Source organism: Hordeum vulgare, chromosome 3H (assembly GCF_904849725.1).
Source record: "Hordeum vulgare subsp. vulgare chromosome 3H, MorexV3_pseudomolecules_assembly, whole genome shotgun sequence".
Classification (NCBI taxonomy): domain Eukaryota; kingdom Viridiplantae; phylum Streptophyta; class Magnoliopsida; order Poales; family Poaceae; genus Hordeum; species Hordeum vulgare.
In genome coordinates this window covers 251,299,214-251,319,432 of record NC_058520.1, presented here as the reverse complement: position 1 = coordinate 251,319,432, position 20,219 = coordinate 251,299,214, and the positions used below count along the sequence as shown (strand labels likewise).

The 20,219-nt window shown below is 45.2% G+C and overlaps 1 pseudogene; it reads left to right on the top strand.

The window, feature by feature from the left end:
• Positions 1 to 85: 85 nt before the first annotated feature.
• Positions 86 to 2,296, top strand: LOC123443620 (annotated as a pseudogene).
• Positions 2,297 to 20,219: the final 17,923 nt, after the last annotated feature.

Below are 20,219 nucleotides of genomic sequence, written 5' to 3'. Positions count from 1 at the left end.
TTCGCACTGGATTTTTTTTTTTTGAGGGGAAAACCTAGTTTTATTACTCAAAAGCCACATGATGTGGGATACAAAAAGGATCATCGGTTGCATCAACCATAAGTATCTACCCATATACAGAGAATTAGAAAACTTAACTAATCTATCAGCATCTACATTTGCTGCTCGTCTTTCATCAGTAAAGTTACAATTGAAAGCTCCTGATCTCTCTCATATCTCATTAATTACTGAGCTATAACTATAGCTTTTGTACCTCTCTGAATATCAGGGACAACCACCTTAGAATCTGAGGCAATGGCTAAGTTGTGGAGCATGAAATCCTGGGCAAATGCTAGTGCCTCTCGAGATGCAAGGCCTCCAGCGTGGCGACGTCCGTAATTCCCTGCACTGTCTTTTTTTTGAACTAACTCCCTGCACTGTCAAAGCCGAGCTTCCCAGGTACTCACCAGCCGCATCACAAGTTCACGACACACCCAGCCGCAGCTCCCCTCTGCCTTGATTTCGAGACAACTGCGGGAACATGCAATTTAGCAAAACCAGTTGGCAGGGCCTTTGCTCTCTCAACTGACTGGAGAAATCGAACAGATGCCGAGGCTCTGCCTCCCCCCCCCCTCTCCCCTCATTGCTGCTGGGCAAAGGCCGCGTGGCTGCGGCGGCGGCGGAGCTTCTTCTCCAGGGTGCGGGTGTCCAGTGGCTGGCTCCTGCGGCGCCGATGTGTGGTCGTCGTCGGCTCTCTGTGTTGGCGGGCTGGTGCTCCTCTTCTTTGGCGGCTGTGGCGAATCCAGGGCCTCGTGCCCGCATCTGGTGGTGTACATGTGACGGACGGCCTGCAGCGATGACCCCAACGCCGTGGGATGGTGGTGCTCTGGCAGATCTCGTCCGACGTGTGCGGGCATGGCAGTTGCGAGTGTGGCTAGATGGTGCTCTGGCGGGGATGTGCGGGCCGAGGGGCGATGCGGCATGACGTGTGGCCTTGGCTGATGCTGGAAGCTGGGGTTGGAGGTGATGCAGGGTGTGTTGCTGTTACTGCCGGGCGGATCTGGCAGGCGTGTGGAGGTCGAACGCCGGGACGGCGGCCCTGGACCTCTTTTTGGCGATGGCGGACGTGGTGGCTTCGTGGGCAGCGCTACGGTTGGAGCTTGGGCGCATTGGGACTCTGTGATAGTGCGTCGGTCCTCGATCGTGCCAGGGATACTTGATGTTGGCCGGTGGGTTGGCCGTTGCTATGGTGCGGGGCGTCGGATCTAACCAGACGTGGGCGATTTTGACTCCTGCGATGGTGATGGGGTAGCTTGGCCAACGGCTCCGCATGGTGCAGGCGGCGATGGCGGGGCTGTTCTAATCGGTGGCTCCGAGCTTTGGTGGCGGGTGGTGGTTTAGGTGGGCGGTGACTCTCGTATGCCGGTTTGAGGGGAAGACTTCTTTTGGCTGCTCGGGGTGAAAGTCTTGGTATGGCCTTGGCCGGACCCGACGATGTTGATGCCTGTGGGCGCTGCATACCTTCTTGGGGGCTGTCTTCGTTCGAGGGCCTAAGACCTCTTCTCTCGCACTTCGACGGAAACCCCTGTTCCAGGTTCCTGAAGCAGACGATGGTGGTGCTCCGGTGTCGCGTTCCTTCTTGGAGGCTTCGTTGTGGAGTGGTCCTGGCCCGCGAGAGCCATCGAATCTAGTGGTGCGCGGTCTCGGGGTTGGCATGGAAGTCGGAGCGACGACTGCAAACCTTGTCATCTTGGAGGGTGTCGGCATTGGTCATGTGGGTGACAGTGTTGTTGGCCAGCCTGATGCGCGGTCTCAGGGTCGGCGTGGATGTCGGAGCGGTGGCTTCGGATATGGTTGCGTGTTGTCGATTTCGGTTGCTCGGGTGATGAAGCTGGCGGCTAGCCTGGTGCGTGGCCTCGGGGTTGGCGTGTGGGGTTACAGTGTGTATGTCGGAGCCGCCTTGTGGGGTGTTCGTTTGTAAGTCGGAGCAACGACTCCTAAGTGGTTGTAGGGTGTAGGCTCTCGTTGCTTGGGCGGTAGAGCACGCGACTTGTCTCGTGCGCGGCCTCGGGGTCAGTGTGGATTCCGACATCCACTTCGGTCTTGGTTGTAGAGTGTCGGCTACGTGCTGTTTGGGTGATAGAGCCGGCGGCTCGCCTGGTGTGCGGCCTCGAGGTCGGTGTGTGTTGTTGGTGTCCTGTGGGGGCATGTTGTAACGGTTTTTATCCGGGTTTTCATAAATTAACCGGACAACTCTGTTCTATCTTAATTAATGAATTGGTGCCCTAAGATACCGTGTTTAAAAAAAACAAGTGACTGGAGCAGAGCCGGTGCTCACCGCTGTTTTCCTCGGAAGAATTTAAGGTCCAAGATGTGTGGTGTGTGGTCGCTGGACTGAGCTCTGATAGATTTGCTTATGGATGGCTTGCCGTTAGGCCCACCATATTGCCCATAGGGTTACTGCAAACCTGATGAAAGCTTCATGTGACAGCGTGTCAATCATCGTGAAGATCCACTGTTTAGCGCTCGGCTCCGTCGTTTCGCATAGTTGTTCTGCTAACTCCCCATCGCCCAAACACATCACCCCTGGAGACACTCTTTCTTGGAATGCTTCAATGATGTTGCGACAACATGGTTCGTGATGTGATGTCACGGCGGCGTGCTTCACATGGCCATGGTGTGCTTGGACGGTCACGGCGATGCTTTGACGGTGGCTCTGCTACTTTGGGATGATTTTGTGATGGCAATGCTCTGACGACCGTGGCGGCAGCTTGCTTCGAATGGTGGCGACGATGTTGCAATGACATGCTTTGTCGGTGGCTTGGCTACTTCGATGATGTTGTGATGGCATGCTTCGACGACTGTGACGGCGGCTTGCTTTGAATGGTCGCGACAGTGTTGCATTGACATGCTTCGACGACCATGGTGAAGTTGCGGCGAAGGCCCGTCTGCTTCGATGATGTTGTGATACCGTGCTTCGTCAGCCGTTGCAGTGTTACGATGACGACGCGCTGCTTCAATGACAACACGGTTGGTTCGATGATGCTGAGAGGACGTGCTTCGACGTCCACGACCATGTTGTGACAGTAGCCTGGCTGCTTTGGTGGTGCTGCGATGGCATGCGACTGCGGCCGTGGCGTTGGCGTCGGGAGGGATGCTAGTCAAAGCATTACTAGGGGTGATTTACAGGTGTGCTGCTCGAGAGTGGACGAGCAGGATGGTTGTGATCAGGCGCATCAAATCGGCAACGGCTAGACGCTACTACTCCACGCCTACACCTACACGGTCACAACGCAATAATGGCTACGTACCTTCACGTCGGGGCATGAAGGCACTCCACGCCACACAATTGCCTAGGATCAGACAACGCGAGACACGGTTGAAAAGGTCAAAATAAAATAAAATCACCCGAATGATTTAAAATATTTTCCTATTTCTATTTTGTCTGACTGTGGGTAGCGAGTGCTCAAGCCTCCATAAAAACATTTTAATTTTTCCAGAAACTTGAATCTTTGGCAACTATTTCCAGGATGATGCAACCTGTCATAACTTGCTGATCCCGACGTTCCATGAAGCCATGCTTCTCTCCCCCTCTTTTGTCTACCAACATACGGTGTGCCGAGCCATCTTTCTCAAAGTTCCATGTCCAACTGTCTTGAATATTAGAGCATCTTCAATAGAAAATGCAAATTGGAAGATGTAAAATAGGAGATGTAAAAGTTTTTATCTTTAAAAAGTGCCTTTTGCATCTTTAAAAAAGGATCAACTCCAATAAATGATGTAAAACGGAGATGTAAAAGTGCAACTCCAATAGGTGATGCAAAATGGAGATGTAAAAGTGCAACTCCAATAGGTGATGCAAAATGGAGATGTAAAAACTAGTGGGCGACGGCCAAATCAGGGCGTCTTCTGGGGATGAAGGTGGAGCGGCATGATTCAGGGCGGCGGCGGAGGAGCGTTGGAGGGGCGGTGGGGGTGGCGAATCGGTGTGACGACGACACGAGTCAGGGCGGCGGAGCAACGACAATTCGAGGCACAGAGAGAGGACGATTCATAATTGCCTGTAGATAGTCCCACTCCAATCTATCATATGCTTTCATCATGTCTAACTTTATTACACATTCTTGTTGTGTTGTCCGTAATGAGTCTACCTGGGACAAAAGCTAACTATTCCTCTAAGATCACATCAGGAAGCACTACCTTCAGTTTGTTGGACATGACTTTGGATGCTATTTTTTTACAATACATTACACAAGGAGATTAGTCTGAACTGCGACAAAAGGATGAGCTTCTTTACCTTGGGGATCAAAACCAAAAGGGTTTTGATGAATACACTCGACCGACTCAGTTCCATCTATTATGTGTAGGACAACCTTTGTCACTTCTGCTCTGCATACCTCCGACTGACGCTGAAAAAATGAGCTAGAAACCGCCGGAACCTAGTGCCTTTGTGGGGAACGTCTAAAAGAGGGCCAATTCTACCTGTGTAACGTCCAAGATGCGACACTATCCGTATTTGGGGACGAGGCCTTGATATGGATAGAGACGCATCTCGGCGTTACACAAGTATAGAAATCATTGTAGATACATTTAAAGAGGAGATGAGTATATGGGTTGACTTACACTCGTCACATGCTAACTTACAAGTTCACACATCATTCATTCGAACATCCATAAGAACAGGGTCCGTCTACTGTCGAAATCAAACGGTAGTCTATCTCGCTAGTCAAGGATACGACCATGAATCCCTCTACTCGTCCGGGTAAGTAATGTACATGCACCGACTCTCCTCATCATAATCCTACTCGAGTTGTGGAGCATCATCTGCGTCAAGATCTGCGGTACCTCAACCCGTGGTGTTGTAGTAATCTGTGAGGCACAGGGACTCAACAATCTCATGATCAAGATATCGATACTAATTAAGTTATTTGGGTAAGGCATGCTTAAGTGGTGAGGTTGTAGGAGCACTGAGCATTATTTGGTGGTTAACTTAAGGTCCAAGATTAAGATGAGTATCTACGCAAGCTGGTCAAAAGTTAATTATGATCAAGAAGTGATCCTGAACACCTACATACATCAAACATAACCCCACCGTGTTCTCCTTATGAACTCCCTCGAAAAGAGATGGTCACGGTTACACACACAGTTGATTCATTTTAATTAAGTTTACTTCAAGTTTGCTATAATCGGATGTTAAACAAATTTCCAAGTTGCCACATAACCGTGGGCACGACTTTTCGAAAGATTTAACCCTGTAGGGGTGCTCCTACTAGTCCATCACAAACTATCACAATCCGCCCTCGAGAAAAAAACTCAACCTAGAGATAGCTCGAGGTATGCTAGATATCCCAATGCAGAAGATATATCGAGAACGGTAAAACAAATCTAGCAAGACCGCTCGATGCGTCGCCGAACCCGATAAGAGTCGATTATCTCATTCTCAGGACACGATCGGATGAGCGCAACATACGGTGGCCTGATAGAGATCTCCCGAGTTGCCCCGGGTTGGCCCCGCACACAACCCTAGTTTGGACCAACACTCATGAGGAGCACTGGCTAGGGGGTTGGTTAATTATCCACGGAGTAGATATTCCCTATGCATTTTTATTAAGTTGTTTAGCAATTGAAGTATCAAAGTTGGGTCTTGAGAGAAGAGTTTTAAACCAAAACAATTTATCAAGGGGGTCCCCATAACAACCCCAAGCGTGTTAGGAGCGCCCAATATGGAACATAACACCGGTAACAGAAACTAGGGCGACAAAAGAGGAACAAATCACCGTGAAAAAGGCTAAGCCTTCCGCCTTTTACCAAGTATATAGGTGCATTAAATTAGAGAGCAATAATAAGATGATATCGCAAATATCCATGTCAACACATGAATCACTGTGCACCCGCAACTAGCAATGCTATAGGAAGAGCTGAGCAAGCCCTAACTTAGCCAAACAATGTTTGCTAGGAAGTGGAGGGGATAAAGGTTTATCATGACATTTTGGGAGGATTAACATTCAGGTGGTTAGCAACGATAATTAACGACAGAAACGAGATAACTAACCATAACAAAATTAGAAACGATATCAACAATCATTTTGCGTGGCACTTCTTGTGGGGAATAGAACTCTTGCTCTCCAGGAACATCCTCAACAACATCCTCGTACTCGTACTGGCACCTGGCGCTACCCAACATAAAAATACAACATCCAATAAACACACAACAAGGCACAATGCTCAAACAATATGATGCATGAATTTGGTGTGAATGAAACATGGCAATGGTACACTAGTCATCTTTCTCATTGAGTTATTTAGTTATTATCATTCTGGAAAGAACCTCTAGATTAATTATTTGGACATGCATGAACATGGAAAAAATGGATGCCTCATGAGAAAACAATACAAACACATATAAAGAACGTGGCAAACCGAGTTACGGATCTCTCGGGACTCTCATGACGAGGTACGAAAGGCAACAATGATAAACCAGAATTTTAGAGAGGCTATGGGCAATTCATTGGCACCCCAAGTATGCCATTGGATTAGGCACAAAATTCTAGGTGAAATGGACCTAAAGATCATGCAAAACAAATGGATACAATTCCCACAAGGCACAAAAAATATATGCAAGCAATCTGTCCAAAACAGCAACATGTCATATTGCGCACACCAAAACTAACAACGACAACAAGATATCATGCTCAAAAAAGGCATGGAGATGAATTTAACATGATGCACAACATTTCATTCCTCTCTAGCAACATGGATAGCAGCATGGATCAATGGCAATCAAGCTCACAAGATGGCATAAAACATAACAGATTATGACTTAGTGAAAATACTAGTGTTACACAAGCAAAGTTATCATGATGGCATATTGACAACAAAGAAAACTATGCTACAGGGATTTTCATGGCATGGAATTTAACAGGGTGATAGAGGGCAACATGTACTACAATTAACACCAACTAGCAATCAACAAACACTACACAAATTCACTGATAGCATCCACCCAACATGGCATGGTGAACTAAGCAGATTCTTAGACTTGGAAAAAAATGACAAGGTGAAGTGCACAACAGTTTTTATCAGTATGGCATATTTGATAGTAAAAATAACTATGTTGCAAGACCTATATTGCAAAGTATTGGCACAATCTAACACAGGGCGACATGCTCGATCATCCATTCCTTTGCACTAGCACAAAGGGCCTATAGATACTTAGCAATTCACATCGAAACACAACTACAAAATAACAGATTGGAGACTTAGAAATATTTGTCCCTACAAATCAGCAACATTGAGATAGCATGTTGACTGCAAGAATACCACATGTAGACAATGTTTTCATGGCAAGCAAAATACCAGGGACTAGTACCCCAAACAAACAACAACTTTCATGTTGACAAGTTTAACAAAGGGTGCAAGGATTGCTTCATACAGAAATTAAAAAAAGCATCATCGTGAAAATATCATACACACCAACTTGCTCAAATGATAAAATTAATGTCACAAATGAATTCCTTGGATTTGTATCCCAAAATCATATATCATAAGCCTATGTTACAGTAGAAAATCAAGCCACAAATAACTCACACAATTCACTACTCAACATATAACCTAGGACATGCCAGAGTTGGCATATGCCCAAATTGAACACTGCCAAATGGAAACACAACTACAAAATCAAGCCTATGTTCACCCTTTGGCTCCACCCCTCACTGGGTAGGGGCCCACGAAACAGACACACACACACACACACCACACATACTATGGAGACTACCGGTGGCGAGGTAGAGGACACAAGGCCACACCGGATTTGCTCCGGTGACCTAAAGAAGCGGTAGAATGCACGCATCTGCCCGCACTCTGCTTCCGCAAGCACGCACGCATCTATGGCACTGGACGACAAACAGATCAACGCCGGCGATGAGAAACAGATGCGGAGACCGCACTCTCTCTCCTCCAGCGCGTGCAGTCGCCGCGGCCTGCCCCGGGCCCAATCCGGGCCACGCCCCCGAGCCGCCGCCGGTTCCTCCCCAAGCTCGTACTCGTGAGGAGCCCGACCTCGCGGGAGGCCGACCCCGCCACCCTGCCGAACCAGCGACTCCAGCTGGAGCCCTAACAGCTTCACCGCCGACCGCCTTCACAGCATCTGATGCGTCGCCGCCGCCTCGTCCTCGGACCCGCTGCCGGATCACCTGACGAGCCGACGGCGCCCGTCGCCAGGTCATGCCCGAGCCATCGCCGCCTTCCTTCGCCGCCGTTTTCCTGCCGCAGCTCCCCGATCGCTGTCCCGTCGCCGCCCTTAGCCAGCCCGCCGTGGTGCCTCTTGATGACCCACAAGTATAGGGGATCAATCGTAGTCCTTTCTATAAGTAAGAGTGTCGAACCCAACGAGGAGCAGAAGGCTCTGATAAACGGTTTTCAGCAAGGTAATAACTGCAAGCACTCAAAGTAGCGGTAACAAGTGATGGAGTAGTGAGGTGAAACGTAGCAAGCAAAAATTAACAAGTAACAAGTAGTAGCAACGGTGCAGCAAAGTGGCCTAATCCCTTTTGTAGCAAGGGACCAGCCTGAACAAAGTCTTATAGGAGGAAAAACGCTCCCGAGGACACACGGGAATTTCTGTCATGCTAGTTTCATCATGTTCATGTGATTCGCGTTCGTTACTTTGATAGTTTGATATGTGGGTGGACCGGCGCTTGGGTACTGCCCTTACTTGGACAAGCATCCCACTTATGATTAAGCCCTCTCGCAAGCATCCGCAACTACGGAAGAAGAATTAAGACAACGCCTAACCATAGCATTAAACTAGTGGATCCAAATCAGCCCCTTACGAAGCAACACATAGACTGGGGTTTAAGCTTCTGTCACTCTAGCAACCCATCATCTACTTACTACTCCCAATGCCTTCCTCTAGGCCCAAATATCGTGAAGTGTTATGTAGTCGACGTTCACATAACACCACTAGAGGAAAAGACAACATACAACATATCAAAATACCGAACGAATACCAAATTCACATGACTATTATCAGCATGACTTATCCCATGTCCTCAGGAAGAAAAGTAACTACTCACAAAGCATAATCATAATCATGATCAGAGGTGTAATGAATAGCATCAAGGATCTGAACATAAACTCTTCCACCAAGTAATCCAACTAGCATCAACTACAAAGAGTAATCAACACTACTAGCAACCTTACAAGTACCAATCGGAGTCGCAAGACGGAGATTGGTTACAAGAGATGAACTAGGGTTTGGAGAGGAGATGGTGATGATGAAGATGTTGATGGAGATGACTCCCCTCCGACGAGAGGAGTGTTGGTGATGACGATGGCAACGATTTCCCCCTCAGGGAGGGAAGTTTCCCCGACAGAATCGTCCTGCCGGAGCTCTATATTGGTTCTGCTCAAGTTCCGCCTCATGGCGGCGGAGACGAAAAAGCTCCACCCTGATTTTTTCCTGGACGAAACCCTTCATATAGCAAAAGAGGGGGGCCAGTGGGCCACCAGGGCGCCCACAAGCCTTGTAGCCGCCGCCGGGGGGGGGGGGGGGTGGTGGGGGCTACCAGGCTTGTGGGCCCCTGGCAGGTCCCCTCTCGCACTTCTTTCGCCCAATATTTTTTATATATTCCCAAAAAATTCCATGTTGATTTTCAGGGCATTTGGAGTTGCGCAGAATAGAGGACTCAGACTTGCTCCTTTTCCAGTCCAGAATTCCAGCTGCCGGTATTCTCCCTCTTCAAATAAACCTTGCAAAATAAGAGAGAAAAGGCATAAGTATGGTACCATAAAGTAATATAACAGTCCATAAAGCGATAAATATCAACATGAAAGCATGATGCAAAATGGACGTATCAACTCCCCCAAGCTTAGACCTCGCTTGTCCTCAAGCGAAAACCAAGATCCATAAACATGTCCACATGTTTAGGGATGAAGGTGTCGATAAAACATAATACGGACATGAGGGCATCATGATCACACATAGAACAACAATACATCATAAAGATTCTTATGGGAAAGTAATAATTCCTTCACAAAGAAAAGTATGAAACAAAAACCTTACCGAGAAGTAGCCAACAACAGTCCGTAGTCATTGAAGCAATTGCAATTTATCATCAGAAAGAGTCAAATAAGAGCTTGTAAAGCAAACCCACATACTCAATCATCTCTTTTGTTTTCCACAATTGTTACAACTCACGTGGTACTCATGGTATCAAAGTTTCAGCTGGACACAGAGAAAGATATGGGCTTATAGTTTTGCCTCCCAACCATTTACCTCAAGGGTAAAGTCAACAATAATAAAGCATAAGTACTCATCTCCAAGTTGATATATGAATATATATCTTTCCCTAGCATGTGACGGTAGCCAAGACAAAGGCAAAAGAGGGAATTGGTGAAGATCACCATGACTCTTTCAAGGGCAAAAAGTAAAGGTACAAGATAGGCCTTTCGCAGAGGGAAGCATAGGTTGTCATGCGCTTTTGAGGTTTGGATGCGTGTCCTCTTAGTGCGGAGGAACGTCACTTTATATTGCCTCCTGTGATAAAGAACATTATTATGCAGTCTGTCGCTTCTATGTCTTCCTCATCACAAGTTCGTACAAAGCTTATTTTCCACACACTAATAGATCATACATATTAGAGAGCAATTTTTATTGCTTTCACCGATGACAACTTACTTGAGGGATCTTATTCAATCCATAGGTAGGTATGGTGGACTCTCATGGCAAAACTGAGTTGAAGGTTTATGGATGCACAAGTAGTATCTCTACTTGGTGCGGGAGTTTTGGCTAATATGATGTGGAAGCAATCGTCACATGCTAAGGGATCTCTAAACATATAACATTGTTTGGAACCAAGCAAACACAATTCATTATGTTGTCTTCCTTGTCCAACATCTACTTCTAAGCATGTAGTAGTTTGGTGAGTGCTCACAATTGTAAAAAGTGTCTAAGATGATATATTTATATGTGAACCTCTCTTTCCTTATTACTTCTTATTAATTGCAACAACGACTGGGGTCTATGTTGGTCTATTCTTAACAAGTTTCAATCATCATACTTGTTATATGTGAAGCTATCACTTTCCATAAGATCATCTCATGATCTTGCATGCTATCGTTCTTTTAATACTTTTGATCACGGCACAAAACAAATCCCTTGACTAAGATACTCTTTATTATATAGCTCGCAAGCTCGAATACATCGGGGGAGACACAAAGCAAAAGACTCAAACTAAACTCTAAAGACTTATTCCACTAAGAGAAGAAAGTAAAAATTGAAAAGGAAAGAACTAAAACGAAGGTAAAAGCAAAAGATATAAAGGTGATATGATACCAGGGAAACTCCCCCAAGCTTGGCACAAGCCAAGGGAGTTTTCCATACCAATGCTTAGTTGTCTTCCTTTGGTGGTGATGGTGGTGGAGTTGTTGCCTTTGATTCCAAGAGAGCTATCAATCTTTGATTTATACCTTGGAGATCTGCGACATGATTCTCCAGCAAAAAAACTTCACGAGAAAGGGAAATATTGCGAGCATGAGTTGTTTCACAAAACCTCAAGAGTTCAATCAAGGATGGAGACAACACGTGGAGGAAGGGTTGGAGAAAGTCCATTCCTTCAACGTCTTCAATGTTGAACATAGGTTGAACTTCCTCCCTAGCTTGGGTTTTCTCCTTAGCTTCGTCCTTGGCTTCCGTGACTTCTACTCTTTTCAGATCAGCATCTACTTCTTCATGAACTTGAGGGAGATTATTCTCCCCAACAGATTCCTGAGACATCTTTGCTCTAAATCTGCGGCACACAACAGGCTTGAAATGAAAACAGAGGAAAACTGCGCGATACGGAGATCAAAACCCTCGGGCGTATATATAATGATTTTTTCTGGACCAGAAGGAGTGCTCCGCAAGAAAACGGAGTCCGGGAGGCACACGAGGTGCCCACAAGCCCTGTAGCTGCCGCCAGGGGGGCAGGTGGCGGCTACCAAGCTTGTGGCCGCCTCGTGCGCTCTCCGGACTGCTTTTTATTTTTCTATTTTTCCATAAATTCCAAAACGGAGAAAATTTCCTACTGGAAAAGTTTCAGAGTCCAATTACTTACCGAAACACATACCTCTTTGTTTTCAGGGTCTGAAAGAGGTTGATAAACATCCCTTATGTACTCCTCTAGAGTTATGATATTGATGATATTGGTCTCAACATTTATGGGAGTACCAGAGATATAATGCTTGATTCTTTGCCCATTTACCACTCTAGGAAAATTACCTTCCGTGTTATTGATTTTGATGGCACCGGAACGATATACTTCCTCGACAACGTAAGGTCCTTCCCATTTAGAGAGAAGCTTGCCCGCGAAGAATCTTAAGCGAGAATTGTATAACAGGACATAATCACCTACATTGAACTCTCGTTTTTGTATTCTTTTATCGTGCCATCTCTTTGCATCTCTGCATCTCTGTAAGACTCGATCAAGGTTGCTGAGGCAATCGTCAAAGGAAGAACCGTAAACGGAGAAATCATCCATGAAAACCTCAACAATCTTTTCACAAAAGTCAGAGAATATAGCCATCATACATCTTTGAAAGGTGGGAGGTGCATTGCATAAGCCAAAAGACATACGTCTATAAGCAAAGGTACCGAAGGGGCAGGTGAAAGTGGTTTTCTCCTGATCAGATTGTGCAACATGTATTTGCGAGAAACCTGAATAACCGTCTAGAAAGCAGAAGTGTGTGTGTTTAGATAGCCTTTCTAGCATTTGGTCGATAAATGGCAAAGGATAATGGTCTTTCCTGGTTGCCTTGTTCAATTTCCGGAAGTCTATCACCATACTATAGCCAGTAATAATCCTCTGTGGGATTAGTTCATTCTTATCATTAGGAACGACAGTGATACCTCCCTTCTTAGGTATGCAATGTACTGGACTTACCCAATCACTATGAGCAACAGGATAAATGATTCCTGCTTCCAGAAGCTTTACCATTTCTTTTCTCACGACCTCTTTCATCCTAGGATTTAATCTCCTTTGATGATCAGCAACTGGTTTAGAATCAGGATCAGTTTTAATCTTGTGCTGACATAGAGTGGGACTAATACCCTTAAGATCATCAAGAGTATATCCAATAGCCGCACAGTGCTTCCTCAAAGTTTTTAATAACTTCTTCTCTTCGTGATTCGAGAGGTGAGCACTAATAATAACATGATATATCTCCTTCTCATCAAGGTAGGCATACTTAAGAGTATCAGGTAACTGTTTTAGCTCGAATACAGGATCACCCTTTGGTGGGGGAGGATCCCCAAGCAGTTCAAATGTAGATTATTCTTGAGAATAGGATATTGTTCTAAAACAGTTTTATCTATCTCATCTCTTTCATCCATATGCATATCATTTTCATGCTCAAGCAGATATTGCTCGAAAGGATCCGTAGGAGGTACCGCAATAGAGGCAAGAGCAATGATTTCATCCCTACCAGACGACTCTTTTTCATGGGGTTGTCTTCCAAACTTGGAGAAGTTAAATTCATGAGACACACCCTCGAAACTAACAGTGACAACCTGTTTAATGAAATCAATATGAGCATTGACAGTGTTGAGAAAGGGTCTACCAAATATGATGGGACAAAAACTATCTTGTGCAGTAGCAAGGACGAGGAAATTGGTAGGGTACTTCGTCTTAACACACAAGACTTCTACATCTCGCACAATTCCCACAGGGCAGATAGTGTCTCTATTAGCTAGCGTAATAGTGACATCAATGGGTTCTAACTCAGCAGGTGCAATCTCATCTTTGATTTCATCGTATAGGGACCGGGGTATTGCACTAACACTAGCACCCATATCACATAAACCATGATAACAGTGATCTCCTATCTTGATAGAAACAACTGGCAGGCCAACTACAGGTCCGTATTTGTCTTTCGCGTGAGGTTTAGCAATTCTAGCGGAGTCCTCACATAATTTGATAACATGCCCGTCTATGTCTTCGGCTAAGAGATCTTTGATAATAGCAACACTAGGTTCAACTCTAATTTCCTCAGGGGGTGCAAGTGGTCTAATGTAACCCCTACGTATCACGGTTGGAGCTTTAGAATAATCCTTTTTCCTAGCAGGGTAAGGTGGTTTCTCAGCATAGGCACAAGGAACAATAGGATCACTAAAGGCAATGACTTTCTCTTCAAGTAGATTGAGTTTAACTATGTTGACTTCTACAGGAGGATGATACTTAAACCACTTCTCTTTGGGAAGATCAACATGAGCAGCAAAAGATTCACATAGATAATCTACTATCTGAGAGTCAAGTCCATACTTAGCGCTAAAATCTCTAGAAGTGTTTGTTTCAACAAAAGATTTAACGCAATCAAACTGGAAATTCATACCTGAATCCTTACCTTCTTCAAGCTCCCAATCTTCAGAGTTACGTTTGATTCGTTCCAATAAATTCCACTTGTGGTCAATATCCTTCTTTATAAAAGAACCGGTACAAGAAGTGTCAAGCATGGTACGATCTTCATGAGAAAGCCGAGCATAAAAGTTTTGAGTGATAATTTCTCTCGAGAGCTCATGATTGGGGCATGAATATAACATTGACTTAAGCCTCCCCCAAGCTTGGGCTATGCTTTCCCTGTCACGAGGCCAAAAGTTATAACTATAATTCTGATCACGATGTACTAAATGCATAGGATAAAACTTTTGATGAAATTCCAATTTCAACTGATTGTAGTCCCATGATCCAGTATCATCACATAGCCTATACCATGTCAACGCCTTATCCTTCAAAGATAAAGGAAAGACTTTCTTCTTTACCTCATGCTCGGGCAAACCTGCAAGCTTAAATAAACCACAAACTTCATCTACATAGATTAGATGCAAGTCTGGATGTAATGATCCATCTCCTGTAAAAGGATTAGCGAGCAGTTTCTCAAGCATACCCGAAGGAATTTCATAAAAGATATTTTCAGTATGTACCTCAGGTTGAGGAGCAACTCCTCGTGCTTCCGTTCGTGGTGAAGATACCCCGAACAAATTCCTCAAAGGAACAGTTTCCATAGTGACAAGTGACAATAAATTTCAGTACAGTATATAAATGTTTCCTTACCAAATTCCACTTACCAAAGGCGCTTCGCTCCCTGGCAACGGCTCCAGAAAAGAGTCTTGATGACCCACAAGTATAGGGGATCAATCGTAGTCCTTTCGATAAGTAAGAGTGTCGAACCCAACGAGGAGCAGAAGGCTCTGATAAACGGTTTTCAACAAGGTAATAACTGCAAGCACTGAAAGTAGCGGTAACAAGTGATGGTGTAGTGAGGTGAAACGTAGGAAGCAAAAAGTAACAAGTAACAAGTAGTAGCAACGGTGCAGCAAAGTGGCCCAATCCCTTTTGTAGCAAGGGACAAGCGTGAACAAAGTCTTATAGGAGGAAAAACGCTCCCGAGGACACACGGGAATTTCTGTCATGCTAGTTTCATCATGTTCATGTGATTCACGTTCGTTACTTTGATAGTTTGATATGTGTGTGGACCGGCGCTTGGGTACTGCCCTTACTTGGACTAGCATCCCACTTATGATTAACCTCTCTCGCAAGCATCCACAACTACGAAAGAAGAATTAAGACAACGTCTAACCATAGCATTAAACTAGTGGATCCCAATCAACCCCTTACGAAGCAACGCATAGACTGGGGTTTAAGCTTCTGTCACTCTAGCAACCCATCATCTACTTACTACTCCCCAATGCCTTCATCTAGGCCCAAATATGGTGAAGTGTTATGTAGTCTACATTCACATAACACCACTAGAGGAAAAGACAACATACATCATATCAAAATACCGAACGAATACCAAATTCACATGACTATTATCAGCATGACTTATCCCATGTCCTCAGGAACAAAAGTAACTACTCACAAAGCATAATCATAATCATGATCAGATGTGTAATGAATAGCATCAAGGATGTGAACAAAACTCTTCCACCAAGTAATCCAACTAGCATCAACTACAAAGAGTAATCAACACTACTAGCAATCTTACAAGTACCAATCGGAGTCGCGAGACGGAGATTGGTTACAAGAGATGAACTAGGGTTTGGAGAGGAGATGGTGCTGATGAAGATGTTGATGGAGATGACTCCCCTCCGATGAGAGGAGTATTGGTGATGACGATGGCGACGATTTCCCCCTCCGGGAGGGAAGTTTCCCCGACAGGATCTTCCTGCCGGAGCTCTAGATTGGTTCTGCTCAAGTTCCGCCTCGTGGCGGCGGAGACGAAAAAGCTCCACCCTGATTTTTTCCTGGACGAAACCCTTCATATAGCAAAATAGGGGGGCCAGTGGGCCACCAGGGCGCCCACAAGCCCTGTTGCCGCCGCCAAGGGGGGGTGGCGGCTACCAGGCTTGTGGGCCCCTGGCAGCTCCCCTTTGGCACTTCTTTCGTCCAATTTTTTTTATATATTCCCAAAAAATTCCACGTTGAATTTCAGGGCATTTGGAGTTGCGCACAATAGAGGACCCGTTTGATTGTTGTGAATTGACATGCCATGTCTTGCATATATTCAACTGATCATGCATCATATGTGCTGTGCATCGTGTGTTGATTCTTGCTTCCGATTTCCTTCGTCTCGATAGAGTTCCGCAAGCGTGTCGGATTGTGAGGACCCGTTCGACTACATCGGTTCGTCTGCTTCACGGAATCATTCTTCTTCCAAGCGGGATCTCAGGCAAGATGACCATTTCCCCAGATACCATTACTATCATTGCCTTGCTAGTTTTACCGTTTCTATCGTTATGTCTCGCTGCCTACCACCCGTTGAATATCAGCCTCCCAACATTGCCATGAAAACCTCCAACCTGTTCACAACCTAGCAAACCACTGATTGGCTATGTTACCGCTTGCTAAACCATGTGTTAACGTTGCTAGTTGCAGGTGCAGGTGCTTCCATGCGATTACATGGGTTCATTGTTATATCACCATATTAATGCTATTTAATTTAATGCACCTATATATTTGGTAAAAGGTGGAAGGCTTGGCCTTTCTAGCTTGGTGTTTTGTTCCACCTTTGCCCCCTTAGTTTCGGCTACCGATGTTATGTTCCATAATTGAGCGCTCCTAACACGATCAGGGTTGTTATGGGGACCCCCTTGATAATTCGTTTTAGATTAAAGCTGGTCTAGCAAGGCCCGACATTGGTACTATATTTGCCCAACATAACAATTCTGTTAATACTGAAATGCATAGGGAGTTAGCGCTACCCGAGGAGTAATTCTACATAATACAGGGAGGGCTAGTGCTGATGGTGCTGGTCCAAAACAGAGCACTGCGCGGGGCGAACCCAGGGAAACTTGGGTGGTTTCTATGAGGCCACCGTACGCGTCGCTCATTCGTCGTGTCCTGAGAACGAGATACGCGGCTCCTATCAGTATCGTCGACACGCCGGGCGGCCTTGCTGGATTAGTTTTACCTTGGACGAATGTCTTGTGCATCGGGATTCCGGTGATGCTTTGGGTAATCTCAGAGTTGAGGTTTTCTATTAAGGAATCCGACGAGATCGCGAGCTTCGTGATCGAGGATTTCTATGTAGCTTGTGGTAATTTGTGATGGATTAGTTGGAGCACCCCTGCAGGGTTAAATCTTTCGAAAAGCCGTTCCTGCGGTTATGTGGCAACATGGAAACTTTGTTTAACACTGGTTCTAGACAACTTGTAGTTAACTTAATTAAAACTTGCCAACTGGGTATGTAACCGTGACTGTCTCTTTCGCGAGTTCCTTCTCCGATCGCGGACAAAGTGGGGTTATGTTTGACGTAAGTAGATTTTCAGGATCATTCATTTGATCATCACTAGTCCACGTCCGCTATGCGTAGATTTCCCCCTCTTATTTTCTTGTACTCGTAAGTTTAGCCACCAAATATATGCTTAGCCGCTCCTGCAACCTCACCACTTAACCTTGCCTCACCCATTAAACTTTGGTAGTCTTGATACCTTTGGAAATGAGATTGCTGAGTCCCCTGTGGCTCACAGATTACTACAACACCAGTTGCAGGTACATGTAAAGGTTACTTGACGCGAGCACGTTGATTGTTCATTTGGAGTTGCTTCTTCTTATTCTTCTTCTTCATCGATCTAGGATGGGTTCCAGGCCGGCAGCCTGGGATAGCAAGGATGGATGTCGTTTTCTTTTCTCGTTTGTTTTCGTCCGTAGCCGGACCCTGCTCTTCTTCATGATGTTTATGTATTGTACTGATGTGACTCTGATGTAGCTTGTGGCGAGTGTAAGCCAATTCCATATATCTCATCTTTTTAGTACATGTACTTGTAACGGTATCCATTATTGCGAAACGACGAGATGCGCTTCTATCCCTGACGAGGCCCTCGTGCCAAATTGAGGATAGGATCGCATCTTGGGCGTCACAAGTTGGTATGAGAGCAGTACCGACCTAGGAGCCCCCTTGATTGATCGAACTTGGCCGAGTCGAGTCTAGTGAAAAACTGCTTTGTGTCTAGTTATATATCGGAGAGTAGGTTTCCTTTTTCTCCTCTTCTATGCTCTGGTGAGGAATCTTGACATAATATTTTAATTCTACTCCTCTTCTCACTCAATTTTTTTAGGATCATGCGGATATTTTTGGAATCTATATGATGTCGATGTGACGGAGTTCTCTCTTAGTGCCTCCTGTCTGACTTGATTTCTTCCGGGGAGTTGAGCTCCAGGGATTCTTGAGCACATCGTTATCATTCAGATTTCTTAGTATCTCAGGACGAAGGATGTTCGAAATTGTTTCAATACTAGTAGTGGCGAGAGGAGTCCGGCTTCCCCAGTATTGGTGCAGATAGTTCCGGATGTATCGCCATACTTTATATCGTTGTGATTACAAGTGTCTGAGATGGATGAAGTTCCGAGATTCAGGTTATGTGTTGACGGATGTGATACACTGGACGGGTTAGTATAGGAGTTGAGTGATATATTACTCCTTGTATCCGTGGACAGTTTGCATGACAAGAAATTTTGGGAGTTCTTGGGTGGGAATTCAAGTAGTTACTTATAGGACAATCTTCCAACAAATGCGTGATGCTAGGTTGGAGTTCGACATCTAGTGGATTCGTTTGTTCACGGTTGACTTACATCGGTTCTCGTTGTGTCTTAAAGAGTCCTTGTAGCTTTCTACGACTCGGGGACGCTTCGTATGTCGTGTGCACTGCCTTGCACAGGATGGCTACTGTAAGGATGGAGCCCGTGCGATCCTGTCCACGAAAATATCGGACGAAATCTCTCTCATGAATTTGTTCTGGCTTGTTTCATAAGCCTCACCCTTTGATTTGTTGGAATATGGTAATTCGAGTTGCTTCGATGTCAAATGATGAATTCATATCTTTCCCAAGAGGTGTTCTCATATTTTTATGGGAGTGCAATTTCCTTGCTCCATCAAGTGTCTTTTCAATTCTTGTCAACCGGAGTCATCATATCAATTCTTTTTCAACCGGTGTGCTTCCCTTCAAGTCAATTCAATCCTCTCGAATTTTGTAAGATCATTTTCTCATTTCTTTCTGGAGTTCTTCTCATATGTCCCAAGTTGTCTTTGTTTTTCCCCGTCCTCCCACCCTTTTCTTCAATGTTTCAGTCATCATCCAAGTGCCTTTATATTCAGTGATGCTTCCGCTATCTTTTCTTCCGTGTCGTATTCGGTGATTCGTTGTGAAGATTCTCAGGAGTTCGAGCTCATCATTTCTTCATTCTTGTTCTCTTTTCCGATGAATTCAGTTCAAGCTATCCGTGTTCATCATATCCTTTTCATCCTTGTAATTCTTTCCCATGTTGAAAATTCTTATTCAAGTCTCTCTTGTTTGTTCATCCATCTCTGTTCTAGCCGGAGTGTTGAAGTTATCTCAGGAGTTTCTTGTTTTCAACCCTTTCTATTATTTCGAGGTGCTCAACCTCATCTAGTTTTCATTGGTACCGGTGCAATATGTCTCTTTCTGAGCAATCTTTTCAACGGTGGCTTATTTTAGTGGGCCCATAACCCACAGGTTCTTTCACAGGATCTTTTCTAGCTCTTGTAATCGTTTCCCGGAGTTCTCTAATTCTTTCCAACTATGATGTAAGTATGAATTTCATCAGTCATATCCCTTCTCCAAGATCTATTCGAATTAATTCTCATATTTGGCTCAACCTTTCGTTCTTCATTATTCCGGAGTGTCTCAATATTCTTGGTGTTGTTTCTCGTCATCATTCTCAGCTTGCAAATTCGAAGGAGTGTTC